This window comes from Protopterus annectens, chromosome 3.part0, assembly GCF_019279795.1.
Source record: "Protopterus annectens isolate FY-2018-M chromosome 3.part0, PAN1.0, whole genome shotgun sequence".
NCBI lineage: Eukaryota > Metazoa > Chordata > Ceratodontiformes > Protopteridae > Protopterus > Protopterus annectens.
Genome location: NC_056731.1, coordinates 1,781,447,308 through 1,781,468,363, shown reverse-complemented (window position 1 = coordinate 1,781,468,363; position 21,056 = coordinate 1,781,447,308).

The following is a 21,056-nucleotide window of genomic DNA, read 5'->3' as shown; positions in this document are numbered from 1 at the left end:
CACTGCGTAGTAAGAAGTATTGACTTGTATTTTTATTATTTATTATTAAATATTTGTAAACCTTTCAACTGTGGCTGTTTTATGTTGAGTTCATTTAAGCTCTAGAGTACATTGCATGTATATAGTGATACTGTACCAAGTCATTCTAATAAGCCTTGACTGTTCAGCCACACTTACCATTTGGATAATAATATTGCACAGTAATAATTGGACACCCTTTTAAGTGCCTTTGAGCAGCTGATAAATATTAGCTGGGTGGTGACATTGATTTCTACCGTATAGTCTGGGTAAAAGGGGCACAGCTGGAGAGCCTGTGCTAGCCTTCCCAGGAGTGTCTGGTTGTATAAACTCTTATCTCAAAGTTTGTGCATGTCAGCTACTTGGGCAGGGACATGAAGCACTGGTTGGACAGAGAGGGTGTGGGAGGTTTTAGCTTGCCCAGCTGGCTGAGCTCTGGACCCTATAGCTGAGCCAGTGGGGAGTCTTACTGGTGACCTGGAGAGAAAGGGGAGAAACCAGCCCCAGACTGACTGTGATCTCTGTGTGCTCTTAAGGGAAATTGTACTTTACTGTGTGTGTATTTATTATCCTTTCCCTATATGGATGCCCCTCACTGGTGTTAGTGGTGAAGATTGAGGCTCCTTGATTGCTGGGCCAGGGCACAGGCATCATGTATTAATTGTTTGGCAGTGGTAGGTTATCCACACCACATATTAATTGATTGGCAAATACTAACTGGTTTATAGTGGCATGGGTAGAGTGAATTCCTGTAGCTTGTGTACTGTGATCACTGAAGGTGTTTTGTACTCTAAATCAGCCATGCAGTGAATACTCAGAGTTCAGATCACAATTGTTTTATTTCTTTTGTTAGCTTAGTTAGTCAGGGAGAGCTGGCAGCATGTCAGCAGAGGAGTTCGAAAAGCTGACAAGGAGCTAGCTGGCTGAGATGTGCCAGGCTAGGGGACTGGTGCATGGAAACCTGACTAAGGCAGACATGATTGCAGCTTTGGTCACAGCTGCATCAGAAAACAGCAATCATGAGGATGATCAGACTGGCAGTGGAGATGTACCACCCTCAGAGAATGGACAACTCAACCTTTCTGCAGAGGACTTATAAAACCAACTGGACCTAAAGAGACTTGAGTTGGAGGCCAGGCGTTGGGAAATACAAGCAGTGGAGAGACTGAGATGTCTGCAAGTTGAGGAGAATGAGAAACTGCTACACCTGGAAGCTGAGGAAAAGGAGAGACAGAGGCAGCATGAGAGGGAGATGCTGACTCTTTGACAGATTCATTGAGGTAATGAGGAAGGGAGTAACTGGACCCCAGAAACACAAAAGGTCAGTAAATTTCTTCCTCAGTTTAAAGAGGTGGATAATTTTGATAGTTTCATTCATATGTTTGAGTGGGTATGTAAATAGTATGATGTTGACCAAAGGCTCTGGGTATGGTTCCTGACCCCCTTACTACATGGTAAAGCTGTAACTGTGTTGGCTAAAATGTCTGACAATGACTGTTTTAATTACACTGTTGTTAAGCATTGCTTGTTAGAATGTTTTAAGCTAACACCTGAAACTTACAGGAAAAAGTTTTGTGAGCATAGACGCAAGGCAGATGAAAGTGTGTGTAAATATGTTGCTGAACTGTGCACTTATTTTCATAGGTGGGCGAGTGGATGTCAGGTAACCACTTTTGAAGAGCTGGCAGACCTTTTGGTGAGGGAACAAGCCCTTAGCACTTTGCCTGAGGTCATGAGGATCTGGTTAGCTGACAGACAATGTGCTACTTCAGATGAAATGGGGAAAAAGGGAGAACCATACCTAGCAAGCAGGGCATCCGTGCACAGGAAAGGAACCCCCATTACTGCTCATGGGTCTAAAGGAACACATGGTGGGCAGTACAGACTGCTCCAACAGAATCTGCTAGTAGCAGGGGAAGCCACTACTCCAGGTACATGTCCAGGACTTAGGGTTAAATGTTTTGAATGCAACCAGTGGGGCCATGTGGCATACAGATGTCCATGGAAGCAAGGTGGGGAACAAAATGTGAGAGAGCCATTAAGTAGGAAAAACAAAATGCCAATAGTAAGTTGTTATGAGACAACAGGGATACCGAACTACCATCCTCCAGATGTGCTGATAGGGAAGGATTTGGATGAGGCAGTACCATGTATTTATGCAGTTACACACAGTCAGGCTAGGAGACAAGCATGTGGGTCTGGTAGCCTGGGGGAGACTCAGACAGACTGCATACATGCAGCCAGGACTGGTGAGGTGCTTACTTCAGGGAGGGGGCTACACTGTAGTAGTGAGACTGAAGGTGTGCCACAGCTGCTTGTGGGTACTGATGTTCCCTTGGACAGAGTGACTGCAAAGGTAGAGGTGAGTAGTAGTACCCAGGCTGACAGTGAGACACCACTGTCAGAGGATGCCAGACCTCCTGTGGAAGGGGAGCTGGGAAGGGTTATAAAGAGAGAATTGAGACAAACTCTGCTCTCAGACCCTACATTGCAAGGTCTGAGGCAGGTAGCTAGGTAGGCACCTGATTCCCAAGGGAAGGTGGAATCTGTATACTGGGACAAAGGGTTACTGTACAGAGACTGGACCCCTGAGGGAGGCGTGGAAAGTGAGAGGGTACAGCAGTTGGTAGTGCCTAGAGCCCACCATCTGGCACGTCTAGCCATAGCCCATGGGCATCAAATGTACCAAGAGACATATTATGCAGAACTTCTGTTGGCCTGGAATTTCCAGAGATGTAACAGGGTACTGCAGGACCTGTGAGCAGTGCCAACAGGTGGCAAGGCAGGAGACAAGGTAAGAACTCCTTTGATGCCTTTGCCTATGATTGAGGAGCCATTTCAGAGGGTAGCTATGGATATCGTGGGGCCTCCGAGTACCCCAAGTTCCACAGGGAAAACATATATCCTAGTGGTAGTGGACTATGCTGCATGATACCCTAAGGCAGTGGCTCTGTTCTCCATTGAGACAGAAAAGGTGGCAATGCTTTGTTAGAGATCATCAGCAGGGTAGGTTTCCCAAAAGAAATACTAACTGAAAGATGTGCCAATTTTATGTCAGACCTGCTGGCTTGTCTATGGAAGTCCTGTGGGATGAAGCACCTGAAGACCACCCATACCATCCCCAGACTAATGGTCTTATTGAGAGGTTAAACTCTACAATCAAGTCCATGCTACGGGCATTTGCAAACCAGTTTAAGAGGGAGTGGGACAAATATTTGCCCCATCTATTGTTTGCTTACAAAGAGGTTCCCCAGGAATCCACAGGTTTTTCACCCTTTGAGTTGCTGTATGGGCATAGGGTGAGGGGACCTCTAGATTTAATTCAAGATGAGTGGGAAGGTGAGTGTGAACCTCACAAGGACTCTGTTGTGGCATATGTCCTAAACCTTAGGACAAGGCTCAAGGAACTCATGGGCTTGGCCCAGAGAGCCTGGCAGAAGCCCAACAACAGTAAAAAGGTGTGGTGTGACAGGAATGCATGAGCTAGAGTGTATGCTGTGGGGCAGCAGGTAATGGTATTCATTCCTGTCAGACACAACAAGCTGCAAGCAACTTGGGAGGGACCCTACAAGGTGGTAAGAAAGGTAAGTGATGTTAACTACATGGCAGAACTGCTAGGCAGAAGGCAGGGGCACAAATTGTACCATATTAACATGATGAAACCTTACCATGATAGGGAGGCCCTTGTTATGAGCATTTGCAGTGGGTGGCAGGAGGAGTCTGAGGGAGATCTGGTGACTGATCTCCTCAGTGAAGCTCGGACTGACACCTCAGTGGAAGGGGTAGCAATGTCCCAGCAGCTATCTCCTACCCAGGCTCAAGAAATCCAAGCAGTGTTACAGGTGTTTGGGTACATGTTCACTGGGAAACCAGGATGCACCCACCTGGTGCAGCACCAGGTGGATACAGGACCCCAAAGGCCTATTAGGCAGGCCCCTTATAGGGTGCCTGAGAGAGTCAAACAGACTCTGAGGGAGGAGATACAGGAGATGTTGGAACTAGGGGTGATTCAAGAGTCCAACAGTCCCTAGGCCTCCCCAGTGGTGCTGGTGTCAAAGAAGGATGGCAGCACCAGGTTCTGTGTGGACTACAGGAAATTAAATAGTCACACAGAGTTAGATGTTTACCCCATGCCTAAAACAGACGAGGCCATAGAGCAGTTGGGTGGGGCTAAGTTTCTTACAACCATTGATCTTACCAAAGGTCACTGGCAGGTGCCCTTGACTCCCAGTGCTGGAGAGAAGTCAGCCTTTGTGACTCCTTTTGACTTTTATGAGTTCACAAAGATGCCCTTTTGGATGAAAATTGCCCCAGCAACTTTCCAGAGGCTGGTAGATCATATCCTAGCAGGAGCAGGAGGGTTTGCCCTTGCTTACCTAGATGATATTGCCATCTACAGCCTTTCCTGACAAAAGCACCTTCAGCATGTCAGGGAGGTGCTGGGAAGACTACAGAGGGCAGGGTTGACCATTAAGCTGAGCAAATGTTAGGTAGGTATGGCAGAGATCTCCTACCTGGGACATACAGTAGGGAGTGGTAAGATCAGGCCAGAACCTGTCAAAGTAGAAGCCATTCAGGCATGGCCTACACCTGTTACCAAAACGTATGTGAGGGCATTCTTAATGACAGCAGGGTACTACAGAAAGTTCGTTCCTAGTTATAGTACCATAGCTGCTCCCCTTACAGACCTAATAAGGAAGAACAGGCCAGATAAGGTAGTGTGGACCACAGTATGTGAGCAGGCATTCCAGAAGCTTAAAGAAGCTTTGGGAGAACCCCTGTGTTAGCCAGTCCAGATTACAGCAAATAATTTGTTGTGCAGGTGGATGCTTCAAACCATGGGGTGGGGGCTGTACTTAGCCAGATTTCTTCAGAGGGAGAAGAGCACGCAGTGGTTTATCTCAGCCGTAGACTCCAACACAGGGAGAAATGCTATGCAGCTGTAGAAAAGGAATGTATAGCCATAGTGGGGACACTGCATAAACTTCAGCCTTATCTGTAAAACATTTGCTGTAGTGACAGATCCCAACCCCCTAACATGGTTACACAGAGCCAGCCAATAAAATGCCAAGTTGCTAAGATGGAGCCTAGGGTTGCAAGCATAAATGTCAGTGCAGCACTGCAGTGGGATTAGCAATGCAAATGCAGATGGACTCTCAAGACAGGGAATGGGGTAAGGCATATTCAGATAGACCTAATCCTCTCAAGCAATGTTTTTCAAGGGTCACTTGAAAAACTAGCTTAAGTTCTCAGGGGGGTGGTGGAAGATGTGTGAAGATAGATGAAGGGTGCCATCCTAGCCAGATAGAATTCTGTAGATAAGTCTGTCATTTGTAAATAACAATGCTACCTGCTGCACAACTGTAATAAACAAGGATTACAGATCAGTTAATAATAGCAGACATTATAGTTTCATACTTTTCATTGTTCAGAAAATGCATGTTGATGGAAAGCCTGCTAAATGTGCTCCCCATGGGTTCTTTACCAGTTACCTGGATAATTACCATAAGGATGCTCCCACCAGGGACCCAGGGAACTGCAGCCTTATTAGCCTCACCAGTATCATTGTTAAGGTCATAGGATGCATCATAGCTGAATTCATAAACAACTAAATATGTCACCAACATATCCTAGATGCAAATAAATGAATCTAGCGTACTTTAATGAAAGTGCTGGTGAAGCCATAGAGATGGGCCATTCTGTTCACATCACCTATCATGACCTTGTTAAGCACTTTGATACATTTCTCAAGTTTGGTGCTGTTGATAAGATTATCTGACAGTCGCTCTCCTACTCTGGATTCAATAGAAAAGCCTTTGTGTGTTCTGTTCAAGCAGCTTTATTATATACAAACACATCACGATAAAAGTTTACTGACTTTAACTTAAGTGAATTTTATTCAAACTAGCTATTGCAATCATACATGCTCACTCTCTGGCTGCACTCTCAAAATGGCACTGGGTATAGCACCTGCCTGCTATTTATATATGCACATTCAGTCCTTGATATGCTTCTTAAAGATACAGCACATACACTCTAATCTACATCCTCCCTCTTTGAGAAATAGATCATGTAATGCTAGGAATCCATTTGGCATGCAGATAATGCAAATAGTTCTTTGTTATGCGATTATACAGAACTAGGTACATATATACAGTTATGTCCATGTAGCTGTGTATTTCACACTGGGCCTGGAAATATCACCAAATCATGTGACATAAAACTGAGAATTAGACTTAGCAACTGGAAATGTCTCTATGGAATGTTCAACATTGGGAATATCTGGAACATCCTCAGGAATGGAAGTAGAGGTTGAGACACGTTCAGGGATGGGAACAATGTCTGACTTGCTCAGTGATCTAGAGTCTGTATCACAGTAACAATGCTGTGATAATGATTCTGGTACAGGAAGATGATGTCTGCGATTTCTTCTGTACTCCACACCCTCAGATTCTACAAAGTAGGATCTCAGCTCAACATATATACCTGTAACTTGACCAATATGGTCAAAACCTTTTGCCGTTTGTATCCTCAATGGCTCTCCTTCTTTCAATGGATGAATAAATCTGCTAGATTTATCATAACTGGACTTCTAGATAGAATGCTTCTTGAATAATTAGGTTTTGATGTTTCTGTTCTTAGCTTTAGGCCTCAGTAAACTAGAACTAATAGGTAACATTGTTCTGGTTTGCCTGGATAGAAGTCTTTGAGCAGGTGAGCCACGTATATCGTCACAGGGTATGTTTCTGAGATTAAGTAAATTCAAAAAGACATCAGCATTGTCACGCTTTGACCTTTCAAGTAATTGCTTTGCACTCTGCACTGCACGTTCAGTTAGCCCATTTGATTGTGGATATTCCGGACTACTAGTAACATGTACAAAGTGCCATTCTCTTGCAAATTTCTGAAATAACTGACTAGTAAACTGAATACCATTGTCATAAATAACATTCTGTGGTCTACCATGGACTGAGAAATGACGTTTCAACTTAATAATGACACTAGTGGATGTTAGGCTAGGTAGTAGATCAGTCTCAAACCAATTCGAATAAGGGTCTACCAATACTAAGTGGTGTTGATTGTTCCACTCGAAGATATCAGTGGCTACTGCTGACCAAGGTAGCTCAGGAACTTGACTTAGCTGAAGTGGTTCTCTTTGCAAATGTGGTTTAGTACTATAGCATACCGAACAAGAAGAAAGTACTTTATCACTGTCTTTCACTAATGAAGGCCAAAATGCTAGGTCTCTTGCTCTTCTCTTAGTAGATGCTGAACGTGGGTGACCACAATGCAAAATTTGGATATATTTGTGTTGTAAGAACTCAGGAACAACAATTTTAGGACCTTTGAAAATAATGCCATCTTCTATCAACATCTCATCTCTGTAAGGAAAATAGGTTTGAACTTCAGGTGGTACACTAGATTGCTTTGACAGACATCCAACATTAATGTAGTGATTGAGCTTCTGCAAAATTGGATCAGTCTTTGTATGATCTCTCAGCTCATCAAGTCTAGTGCTAGAGAAATTATGTACTGCCATCACGTCAAAGTCAACATTCTCTGCTTCAAGCTGTTCTGTTATTATTTCTGGGTGATCTGGATAAGGTATCAGCCAGGTAAAGTAGTTTGCCTTTCATATAAACAATTTTGAAGTTGTACTACTGCAATTTGAGTATCATTCTTTGTAATCACGCTGGAGCTGAATGCATAGGCTTCTTTAGAATAGTAATTAGAGGTTGGTGATCGGTTTCAATCTGAATAGCTCGACCACAGATATAATCATGAAACTTTAAACATGCAAATACTATTGCCAAAAGTTCTTTCTCAATTTTTGCATATTGCATTTCAGTTTGGGTAAGGGTTCTCGATGCATAGACTACTGGTCTACCCTCTAGAAGAATAACTGCACCAAGACCAAATTTTGAAACATCACAGGAAAAGGTTACTGGCTGGTTTATTGACATCATAGTACCTTAATGGAGGTGGGGTGGCAATTTTCTGCTTAAGGTCTTCAAATGCCTTCTGGTGCTGTTACAACCAAGACCATGTAACATTTTTATGCATCAGCTTTCTTAAAGGTGCTGTCAACTCACCCAAGTCTGGTATAAACTTGCCTAAATAATTTTCCATGTCTAGGAAACACTGTAGAGCTTGAATATTGTCTGGTGCTGACATCTCAAGAATAGCTGCTTGCTTGGTTGGGGTTGGTCTCAAGCCAGTACTAGTAAATAAATTACTTACATATGTAACTTCTGGTAGTCTGAATTTGCACATTAGAGGATTAAGCTATAAGCTCACTTCACATGCTCTGTCTAGAACTCTCTTTAGATTTCTGTCATGCTCTGCCTCACCATTGCCTCCAACCAATAAATCATCTACTATTATGGCACAAGGATAACCTGAAAAAATTTGCTCCATTGCACACTGGAAGTCTTGAATTTATTCCAAATGGCATCTTTAGGAATCTGTATCTGCCAAATGGGTTACTGAATGTAGACAGTAATGAGGATTTGCAATCAAGCATCACTTGCCAAAATGAACTTTTTGCATCCAAAACAGAAAAAAACAGTGGCATTCGGTATTAGAGCTGCATCCTCTTTGAATGTACACATTAGATGACATTGTCTCTGTAATGCTTTGTTCAGATCTCATGGGTCAATACATATTCTGATTTTGTCTGAGCCTCTTTTGTGAGGTGCTACCATTGACAACACCCATTCAGTTGGTTCTGTAACTGGACAAATTACATTTTGCTGTACCATTTTAGCCAACTGACCTTTGACTTTATCTTGGTTAGCTATTGGAACTTTTCTTGCTGGTCTGATTACTGGAGTGACCTCTGGGTCTAACTTCATGGAATACACAACTGGAAGTTTGCCCAAATTGTCATCAAAAACATCAGCATACTCTGAGAAAATGGCTTCAGAAAAATTGGAACTAGGATATGCACTTATGTGATGAACTTCTTAAAAGAAAGCAGATTCATTCTTAAACTGCCTCTGAGACCCAATAATGACTGCACAGGTATTCAAACAGCATAGAATAACAATCTGTAACAGTTCTTAGCCAAAAAACATGAAAGCATTACTGAGTCCTCAGTTTGAATTTCTTCACCTCCATATGCAACAAGTTTTGCACAACTAGCCACATTGAGTTGCTTATTAGTTTTCACCTTAGCAAATGTGTGCTGATAAAACATTACACTTTGAACCAGTGTCTACTTTAAGCTCTGTGGATGAATCATTGATCTGGACAATACAAAACACTTAGTTCTTTGCCAATAAATTCACTGCATCAACTCTTTCACCAATTACTGATACAACATCTACATAAAAAGTAGACTGCTGTAACCCTACCTGATTAATTTGCTTTTTTGAGTGACCCTTCTTTTCAACTGTGTGGGGTTTACTTGATTTGCAAAACTTTTGAAAATGGTTCCATTTTTTATACTTGTGACATTGCTGACCAAATGCTAAGCATTTCTCTCTTTTAGACTCATGGTTGACACCACAGTTGAGACAGTTAACAATAAAGCTGGATTTGGGTTTTGCTCATTCTCATTTGTACTGCACTGAGCATGCTCCTTTAACTGAACTAGTCTTAGAACTTGCTGAAAAACGATATGGTTTCCCTGGTGAGCCAAAAGGGGTTGTGGGTACCATGTGCTTAGGTCTACTTCTGTTTGCCACATGTTGCATGCTGTCTACATTTGCTCTGGAGCCTGCTGAAACCATGGTCTTGTCACTTGCAAGCATACTTGTATGTTTTTCTGTAGCTTCATGGATTTGACAAATCTCTGTGGCTTTACTCAATGTTAAATCACTGTCACTAAGCAAAATCCTTCTCACAGCAGCACTATTAGTACCACACATGAGCTTGTATTTTATTAACTCATCTTTTAAGTCACCAAACCGACACATTTTAGCTGTGTTTCTCAGATCAGTAATATAAGCTGCAAAAGTTCCCTTTGGCTTCGATCTCTTGTGTAAAACAAATGCCTCTCTAATGTAATATTTGTCTGGGGGGTTACACATTTTCCTGAATTTACCCTTCAAACACTCGGGGTCTTCCCATGATTCAGCCTGTAAAAAAATATGATGATTTTCACTTTCTCCCTCATATACTGCTGATGCATGCACAAATTAACATTTTCTTTCAATGGCCTCTGACCCAGCTAGGTTTAGCAAAATGAAGGCCCTGGTGCATGCATCTTTGTCTGAATAAGCTGCTTGTATAAAAATATCATACAGTTGGTCAAATACTCTCCAATTTTCTGCAATATTCTGATCAAATACAAGTGGTAAGGGCTTTCAAAATCCATGTGCCATATTGACACATACCAAAGAAGGGTTTTGCAAATATGCATTAACACATACACATATGCCTGAAATTTTTGCCAGTATTTGTAACTTTGCCCAATAGCACAACAAGCCTCTGTATAACTGAACTTTGCAAAATAAGTCTCTTTGGCACTGTAATACTCTTGAAATTACTATACTGTAAGAAATCATCTCTTAGTGTAAGAAACATTTCAAATAACTGCATGATGCAAATGAACTGGGCAAGAGAAACTCAGAATCAGAAACATTTCAAAGTAATTGCACTTTGCGAATAAATAGTACACAGCACACTGAAATTTCCCCCAGATGGTGGTACCTTGCTAGAAAATTCTTTACAGTGCAAGAAACACTCTGTAATGGTGGCAGTTTGCGAATAGACACACAGCACAAAAAACTTTTTCAAATGGCTATACTTTGACTGTACTTCACAAAATAGTTGCCCTTTGCACACAAATAAACTGTACAGAATACATGCACAGTAATGAGCGCATACTGCCAGCACTTTTGCACACTTTGAGATCCTTTGAATAACTCTAGTTATGCCCTTGGTACAATAGAAATCATAGTTATGCCAAAACACAGCACTTTTCCAAAAATCTTGCAGTTGCCTTGCTTTATTTCCATTTAATGTGCCCTTTCTGCTCTTATTATATTAATTTTGCTTGTTTATTCTCTTATCATGCCCATTGTACTTTTCTTGTGCTCATTTTACACTAAACATGCCCATTTTGTCTCAAACATTCTCGTTTTGCTTTTTTGATAATCATTTTATTAAATATCTTAATCTTAAACATTTTTATTAATTAATAAACCTTTTGTGCCTCCCACTTGTTTAATAATGCATTTTGTGTCCTTGTCATCATCTTCTTTCGGCTGTTCCCATTAGGGGTCGCCACAGTGGATCATCTGTTTCCATTTCTTCCTGTCCTCTGCATCTTGCTCTCTCACAACAACCACCTGCATGTCCTCCCTCACCACATACATAAACCTTATCTTAAGCCTTCCTCTTTTCCTGTTACCTGGTAGCTTCATCCTTAGCATCTTTTTCCCAATATACTCAGCATCCCTCCTCAACACATGTCCAAACCAACGTAATCTTGCCTCTCTGGCTTTGTCTCCAAACCTTCCAACCTGGGCTGACCCACTAATATACTTATCGTAATCCTGTCCACCCTCATCAAACCCAGTGCAAATCTTAACATCTTTAACTCTGCCACATCCAGCTCAAACTCCTGCCTTTTTGTCAATGCCACTGTCTCCAACCAATATAACATAGCTGGTCTCACTACCCTCTTGTAGACCTTCCCTTTCACTCTTACTGGTACTCATCTGTTAGAAATCACTCCTGACACTCTTCTCCACCCACTCCATCCTGCCTGTACTCTCTTCTTCACCTCTCTTCCACACTCACCGTTACTCTGAAATATTGATCCCAAGTATTTAAACTCATCCACCTTCGCCATCTCTACTCCTTGCATCCTCACCATTCCTCTATCCTCCCTCTCATTCACACACATATATTCTGTCTTAGTCCTGCTGACTTTCATTCCTCTTGTCTCTAGAGTATATCTCCATCTCTCCAGGGTCACCTCCACCTGTTCCCTACTCTCACTACAGATCACAATATCATCTGCAAACATCATAGTCCATGGGGACTCCTGTCTGATCTCGTCTGTCAACCTGTTCAACACCATTGCAAATATGAAAGGGCTCAGAGCTGATCCTTGATGTAACCCCACCTCCATCTTAAACACATCCATCACTCCCACCGCAGACCTCACCACTGTTAAACTACCCTCGTACATATCCTGTACCACTCTTACATACTTCTCTGACACTCCTGACTTCCTCATATAATACCACAACTCTTCTCTAGGCACCCTGTCATATGCTTTCTCTAAGTCTACAAAAACACAATGCAACTCCTTCTGACCTTCTCTGTATTTCTCCATCAAAACTCTCAGCGCAAACATCACATCTGTAGTGCTCTTTCCTGGCATGAAACCACACTGCTGATAACTAATCATCACGTCCCTTCTTAACCTAGCTTCCACTGCTCTTTCCCATAACTTCATGCTGTGACTGATCAATTTAATCCCTCTGTAGTTACTACAGCTCTGCACATCACCCTTATTCTTAAAAATCGGTACCAAATCACTTTTTCTCCATTCCTCAGGCATCCTCTCACTTTCCAAGATTTCATTAAACAATCTGATTAAAAACTCCACTGCCATTTCACCTAAACACCTCCATGCTTCCACAGATATGTCATCTGGACCAACAGCCTTTCCATTCTTCATCCTCTTCATAGCTATCCTTACTTCCTCCTTGCTAATCCATTGTACTTCATGATTCACTATTCCCACATCATCCAACCTTCTCTCCCTCTCATTCTCTTCATTCATCAACCCCTCAAAGTACTCTTTCCATCTGCTCAACACACTCTCCTCACTTGTAAGTATGTTTCCCTCATTATCCTTTATCACATTTACCTGCTGCACATCTTTCCTAGCTCGGTCCCTCTGTCTAGCCAATTGGTACAGGTCCTTTTCTCCCTCCTTAATGTCCAGCCTTTCATACAACTCTTCATATGCCTTATCCTTTCTTCATCTCTCTGACAATCACACTTCTTCTTTGCCAACCTCTTTCTCTGTATACACTCCTGTACTTCCTCATTCCACCACCAGGTCTCCTTGTCATCCTTCCTCTGTCCAGATGTCATACCAAGCACCTTTCTAGCCATCTCCCTTACTAGCTCTGCTGTAGTTATCCAGCTATTTGGTAACTCTTCACTGCCACCCAGTGCCTGTTTTAACTCATCCCTGAACTCCACCTCACAATTACCCTTTTTCAATTTCCACCATTTGATCCTTGGTGCTGCCCTCACACTCCTCCTCCTCTTCTTGATCACTAATGTCATCCTACAAACCACCATCCTATGCTGCCTAACTACACTTTCCCTGTTCACCACTTTACAGTTTCCAATCTCCTTCAAACTGGCCCTCATACATAAGATATAATCCACCTGTGTGCATCTTCCTCCACTCTTGTATGTCACCCTACGCTTCTCCCTCTTGTTAAAATACATATTCACCACAGCCATGTCCATCCTTTTTCACAAAATCCACTACCATCTGACCTTCTGCATTTCTTTGTTTAACACCATACCTACCCATCACTTCTTCATCCCCTCTGTTCCCTTCACCGACATGCCCATTGAAATCTGCTCCAATCACCACTCTCTCACCCTTGGGTACAGTCATCACCACTTCATCCAACTCACTCCAAACTTTTTCTTTCTCATCCATCACACACCCAACTTGTAGAGCATATGCACTAACAACATTCATCATTACACCATCAATTTCCAGCTTCATAAACATCACTCTATCTGGCACTCTTTTCACCTCCAAAACACTCTTAGCATACTGTTCCTTTAGGATAACTCCTATGCCATTTCTCCTCCCATCCACACCATGATAAAACAATTTGAACCCACCTCCAATACACCTAGCCTTACTCCCCTTCCATCTGGTCTCTTGCACACACAATATACCAACCTTCCTTCTGTCCATCATATCAGCTAGCTCTCTCCCTATACCAGTCATACTGCCAACATTCAAAGTTCCGACCCTCACCACCTCAGTCCTAGCCTTTCTCCTCTCTTCCTGCCTTCGGCCATGCCTTCCGCCTCTTCTCCTCCTTCGGCCAACAGTAGCCCAATTTCTGCCAGCACCCTGTTGGCTAACAGTACTGTCATTTTGTGTCCTTGTAATGCTCCATTTTATTTTTTTTAAAGTAAGCATTACCTTTGGTTCTTTTCTGGCTCGTTTTTGTGCTTGTTTCTCTTAGTTTACCTTCAGCGTCATCTCTGCACCTCATGGCTCCAAATAGCAATCTCTGGATTCCTGGTTTTGACACCATGTTGCTCTTCAACTCTGGATACAATAGAAGAGTCTTCATGGGCTCTGTTCAAGCAGCTTTATTATATACAAACACATCATGATAGAAGTTTACTAACTTTAACTTCAGTAACTTATATTCAAACTAGCTATTGCAATCATACATGCTCACTCTCTGGCTGCACTTTCAAAATGGCACTGGGTATAGCAAGTACCCGCTATTTATATGTGCACATTCAGTCCTTGATATACATTTTAAAGATACAGTACAGGCACTCTGATCTACACTGACTAAATATTAAATTCTGTATAATTTGGTAGACAGTCAACTGACTCTGATAGGAAAGTATACTTTAAGGGTTAGTGGTACCACCTCCACATAAAGACACGTCACTAGTGGCATCTCGAAATGTTTAGTCCTGCCCCCTCCTTTTCTCTAGTTGCTTAACCAAGTTGAATTTTGATACCAGTTTCTAGTGGTTAACAGTTTTACCAAGGACTGTAGACTGGGTATTGTTGTTATCTCCTCTATGTACACTCAGACTCTCCTCCAAAGAGGTACCTGGTTTGCTGCTCATGAGCTGAAGCTCTTTGCAAAAAGGTGCAGCACTGTTTCTTGTCAGAAACAATAATCTAGAAATGTATGTTACACAAACAATAACCCCTTAAAACAAAAACAGATATTAGAGACTGGGGCAGATTCACTGGCAGTGAACTACCATTTGCCTATCATGTGCCAATAATAGTTAGAATATCTCTGTACTTCACTCAGCTAATTACCAAAGGCATATTCCCAAGAGTTATAAACAGTCATTACTGCCTTTATTAGGAGCAACATGTAATTCTATGCCCATTTGCATGTACCTTTCCAACTTGAAAGACCCAAGAAATATTTAAAATATTTAAATTTAAAAAAAAAGTTAACCTCATGATATTAATCAGAAGGGATTCTGTGCGGTTGTTATTGCTTAGCCTACCATGCCAAGAAATTATCAAACTACTAAACCAACTTCAGCTCAGCAAAAATTGATAATATTATGCTCACTTAAACAATCTTAATATTAACTGTCATATAACTTGGACCTGCTGACATCATAAATGTCTAAAACAAAAATATCCACTTGTCACTGGAACAACTTTCCCTTATATATCAAGCATAGCAGTACAGTGGCCACTTTTAAAACCCTTGTTGATACCTGGATGCCTATTTGGAAAATCACCCTAGTGTATGGTATATAGCTATCACTGACTGGATGGTCTTGAAGACTTCTTGCCTAATAGTTACTTATGAAGTTATGAAGAGTTAGAAGGTGGTTACCCTTCCAAAAATCCAACCTATACTGCTGAAATTTGGAAGCAGTCTTTCAGATATAATCAATAATGATGAAAAAGAACTGCTTGTCATTTGGTTATACTGGTTAAGGTAGCATCAACTACATCTGTTGCAGGGACACTTCCACTTACATTGCCTCCAGGAAGGTATACCAGTTCAGAGGAGTACTGCTGAAAAAGCTAGGAGGAATACAGAACATGCCCCCTGTTTCCCATTCCTCAACTTTGGACATCATGTTATACTCAGGGCTCAGTCCCACTACATTACAAATGCAGACATGCATATTTTAAAGATAATATAGCAGGTTATTGGAAGCTGAAATGCAGGTCTCCATAATGATAAAACAAGAAATTACTCTTCTCACTAAGGATCTTGCCTCCCATTTTATAAAGGAAACTCTTTCTGTCTCAGTTGTTCCTTCCACTTATAGGTTCATAGGTAGGTACTTAGCTAGCTGCCCTTGTCAGCCATTTTAAGGCGAGAAAATTCCCTTTAAAACCTGAGAATCAAATGTTGTACCTTGTGTCTGTAAGGTAAACTGATTGTAACCCCACAAGTTGTTACTCAGTTTGAAGTTTAGGGGATGACTAAGGAGCCTAGACCAAATTCCTAGTTGTCCCTAATACTATCTGGCTAACTGACTCACTTAAGGTCACACAGTAGGCAAATGAGACCTTAGGGCATCAAATCCTATACCACAGGAACAACAGTTCAGAGCTTTAATCTTCTGCTCCAACTCCCAGAGGGAATATTATAGCCTCTACGAAGTCATCAAGACTGACATTGGTACCTTTTTAGGGAGTGATACAGAGCACAGTTTTAACACATTTTTGTTTGTATCCATGAAAGCCATGGATGAAAAGAAGATGCAAAAAACAAAGTCCTTCCCTTATTTCATTGGACATAGGTAACTGCTGTTTTACAGTTAAGTGTTTCTGTCCTTTCAGTATGTCATTTCTGATACTCTTCTTCTAGACCTTCTGGTTCTTGTCTTCAATATCTATCTATATATATATGTGTATATATATATATATATATATATATATATATATATATATATATATATATATATATATATATATATATATAATTTTAACAGTGCTATCTAGTGTCCTAATGCCTCTACAAATACTTGTATTGTGGACCTACATTGCCACTGCAGTTAAAACAGAGTGATAATTTGGCTGTCTAAAAGGCCAGTCTTGATGACTGGATGACTAAACATATATTTTCACAATGATTATCATGTAAGGCCCCACTAGATTTGGGAGGTAAACAGGGCTGGATCCAGCACAAGCTCCCTAGAGCCCAGTGCTGGCTGAGGGGCCTGGTCATGCAAAAAATAATTTAAAAAATCTACTTGTTCTTCCTATGACACACACAAAAAAAAACAAGGATAATGTCCTCCTCATCACCAGTGCTACAATAATAACTAAAAAAAAAAAAAAAAAAACAGTTCATTCTCAACATCTAGTCCTCCTTGGCATACAACAGCTCCATTCTCTTCTACTGGCTGGAGCTTCACACACATGCAGAAGGACCAGACAATTGTCTCATGTTTTGATTACATGAAAAGGACTTAACAAATATTTATGAACTGTTTCTTACTTTGCATTGTGGGGAACAGAACAAGAGGTGTCTGTGTGTGAAATGCTCCACTTAAAGGCAGTAACCAGGTAAGTGACTTACTCAGATTCTCAAATCATGTACCTTAGGTACAGGAGACAAGAGCATTAATTGCTACACCAACTGATGGAGCTTAAAATGATGTTGTTCTGTTAACTTTTTTTTTCTTTTTTTTAAATAATTATTTTTATTAATTTCAATTAAGTGACAAAATTATTACATAATGTTTATATATAAATTGCATTTGCACAAAAAGAAAAACATAGCTAATCAACAAATAACCATAAAAAAACAAAGAATTTATTTTGTACAAGGTGCCCACTAAAACATTAAAAAATAAACCATATTTAGTAAATATATTTATCAAAACTGAAATAGTGTCCATTTATTCAACAGTCTCTTTAGTTTCATCCACGGATTTAAAGAAGAAGTAATTATTTTGTTTTTTTGTTTGATGGTTAAAATTTCTTTCATAGGTGGTGTATTAGTTGTCTTCCAATTTTTTGTTATCACTTTTCTTGCCATTGCAAGAAGAGGGTAATCAACTTTTTTGACATAAGTGGGCACTGGTGCATTAAAAAGAATTAATGATTTGTTTAAGTTAAATCCATCACTGAATAGAGCTTGTAAAAAAATAACATTGTTCTAAAAAGGTTTGATGATCTTTCACTCATAAAACATGTGCTGCCAATCAGCAATAATGTCTAATCCACATTCCCAACAAGTATTTTTAAATCAACTGAATCTTCTGAAGTGTGACAAATGATCTATGTAGAAACTTCCAGGATTATAAACTCCATCTTAAAGAGGTTGAGGTTTGAATTGATGATGTTAGAATCATTTTCTTTTCACTATCACTTGGATAATAGTAATTAATAGTTACAAAGTATTCCCAATATTTATCATCATAAAAATGCATCTTACTTTTTTCAATTCTATAAATTCTAGAAAGGCTACCTTTCTCTGGTTTACTGTGATAAACTGATGTTATCAGATATTCAGTTAGTTTAGGAATCTCCTTTTTAACTGAAGCCTGCATCAGAGATAATATTTTCTCTAAGGCAAATCTACAGTTTTGTATATCAAGCCATCAATCTGAATTTAAGTTACATTTACCTAGAATATAATCTAGTGAGTGCATTTTTTCTTTGTTCATTAATTGGGACCAACATATTAATTGATTGTCTTTAAAATTATTCATTACCAATGTATTAAAAGTAATACTATTATTCTGAGTATATGCTATTGGAAAGATAAGAAACAACCAAGCTGAGTATTCTGGGGCCTTATATACTAGTTTTTTAAAGTTAGTTAATCTCATAGATATATAGGTTGAATTTATTGATAATTTTTGTTGATTAAGTATATGCTCTTTTAACAACTAAAGGAAACTATTATTATAAATGTTATTATAGCAATTAAAATTTAATAAATTATTTTTGAGTATAAACTTTTGAATATCTTTCCATTTAGCAGAATAATTCTTACTTATCCATAGAGTTATTGTTTTAATCATAGCTGAACTAGAATATAATTCTGTATTAGGTAGATTTATTCCTCCATTATATCATGAATGGAGAAGATGTTGAGTGCCAGCCTAGGTTTATTATGTTGCCAAAGAAATTTAAGTATTTGAGTATTGAAATCTTTTATATATTGTATAGGAATAGGAAAAGCTAAGGACTGAATTATATATAATATTTTGGATAATATTATAATTTTTATAATTGATAATATCTCATCCATTGTAAACATTTATTCCACTTAGACATAAGGACCGTAAGCTTTTCTAAGTTATCACCATAATTTATACTGAGTGTGTCTTTAATGTTCTTGGATAAAGTTATTCTTACATATTTTATTTTATCATCCTTAACTAGATATTTTGAATAGTGTTCTGAAATATTGTCTATACATGAATGAATACACAACATTTTTGTCTTATTTTCATTAAATTTAAGGCCCGCTATAAACTGAAATTTCTTTATACTTTTAAAAATATTGGGAAGGGAATTTGTTTCATTACTTAATGTTATTAATATATCATCCACAAATAAAAGTAATTTGGAAGACAAATTGTGTCCAAAATGTATTCCTTTAATATCAGGATTTTCTCTAATGTAGTTTGCAAAAGGTTCCATTACTAAGGTGAATAATAATGGTGATAAGGGACATCCTTGGTTTGTACCCTTATTAATGGGTATTGATTGTGACAGATATAAACCAATTTTTATACAGGCTAGTGACTTTTCATATAAGTTTTTAACCAGTTGTTGAAAATCCATAGAAAAATTACATTCCTTTAAAACCAGAAGAAGATAATCCTAACTGACTGTATCAAAGACACAGTTAATATCTAGGCTTATAAATAAATAAAGTGCCACTGACTGCTGGAGACAAACTGGATGAAGTTAATAGTTTATTGAATAATCCACAAAGGTCACGTAAAACAAATAAGCATTAACACCTTTAATACAACTGCGTTTTTGTCCTACAACACTGACTTCTTCAGATAACCTCTGACTAAAAACTAAACCTTTTATACATAAATTAGATAATAGGTTAGCCAATCACACAAATGCATTAATTAAAAAAGCTGAATTACTAGGTTCCTTTAAAACCCTTTACTATTAGATCAGTAGAATTGACTAAAACCTTTTTTAAAAAACTAAAACCATTTAATATAAAAATCAATTTGTGGTCTTTAATAACAATTTTTTAACATGAATAAATAGTATAAATAAATTCTCTTAAATAATAAAAAATACTAGAATAAATATAAAATAAACATAAAATAAATAAGAATAGCCTGCCTTCTGCTGGTTATGTTACAAATCGCATATTAAAGCTTTATAATTTTCCTGCTTTTAATTTTAAAAGTGGTACAATAGAAATAAATTCATTAAGACCTGGGGGGGGGGGTAGTGGCATCAAGAGAAATTTGCCACCATAGTTCCCTAAATTCCAAATTCTCTTCCCACAAACCACCCCTCACATCTTTCTTAACTTGTTCTAAAACCATAAAATAGAATTTTGCATTGGGACAGACTGTGGTGTGTTTATATAAAGCATTTGTTTCCTTTCTTATTGATATTTCATATTTATGCTCATAAATTCTCCTTTTTAATAATCTCTCTGTTTTTCCCACATAGAAACAGTTACATTCTGAGCATAAACCTATGTAAACCACTCCTTTGATCTCACAGTTAAAATAATCATTACTAATAATCCACCTCTGTCTACTTTCTACGAATATTTTATCAGTGTCAATAATGTTGCTACATTGTGCACAATGCCCACATTTAAATGAATGTACCCTTTCTAATCCTAGTTGATTTACAAGGGCCTTTATGTTCCAATCATTTCTTAAAAGAATTTGAATTCTTATACACTACGTTGCAACTAACTCTATTGATTAGTTCCAAGTCAGTCAAACTAATGAACTTGGCCCATTCCTTTTCAACAACCTTTTTTGTAATATTATTATTAAAGGCATTGTATTCAAGAACTAGAGCTTGCCTATAATCAGGATGATTAGTAGAAGGGGAGATAGGGCTCAATGAAGAATTATGAATTACATTAATAAAGGCCCTATTTCCAAGGATGGGTTTAAATCTACCTTCTCTCCCATCGATTACCTCCTTCTTAATTTTATCAATGAATTCCTAAGTATATCCTCTTTCTAAAACATTTTACTAAGTAAATTACATTCATCCATAAAATCAGTGTCAAGGGTAGTCATACGACTTCCCCTGACAAATTGTCCCTTCACAATATTCTTTTTACAATAATAAGGATGTGCACTTTGATAGTGTAGAAATGAATTACAAAAGGTGG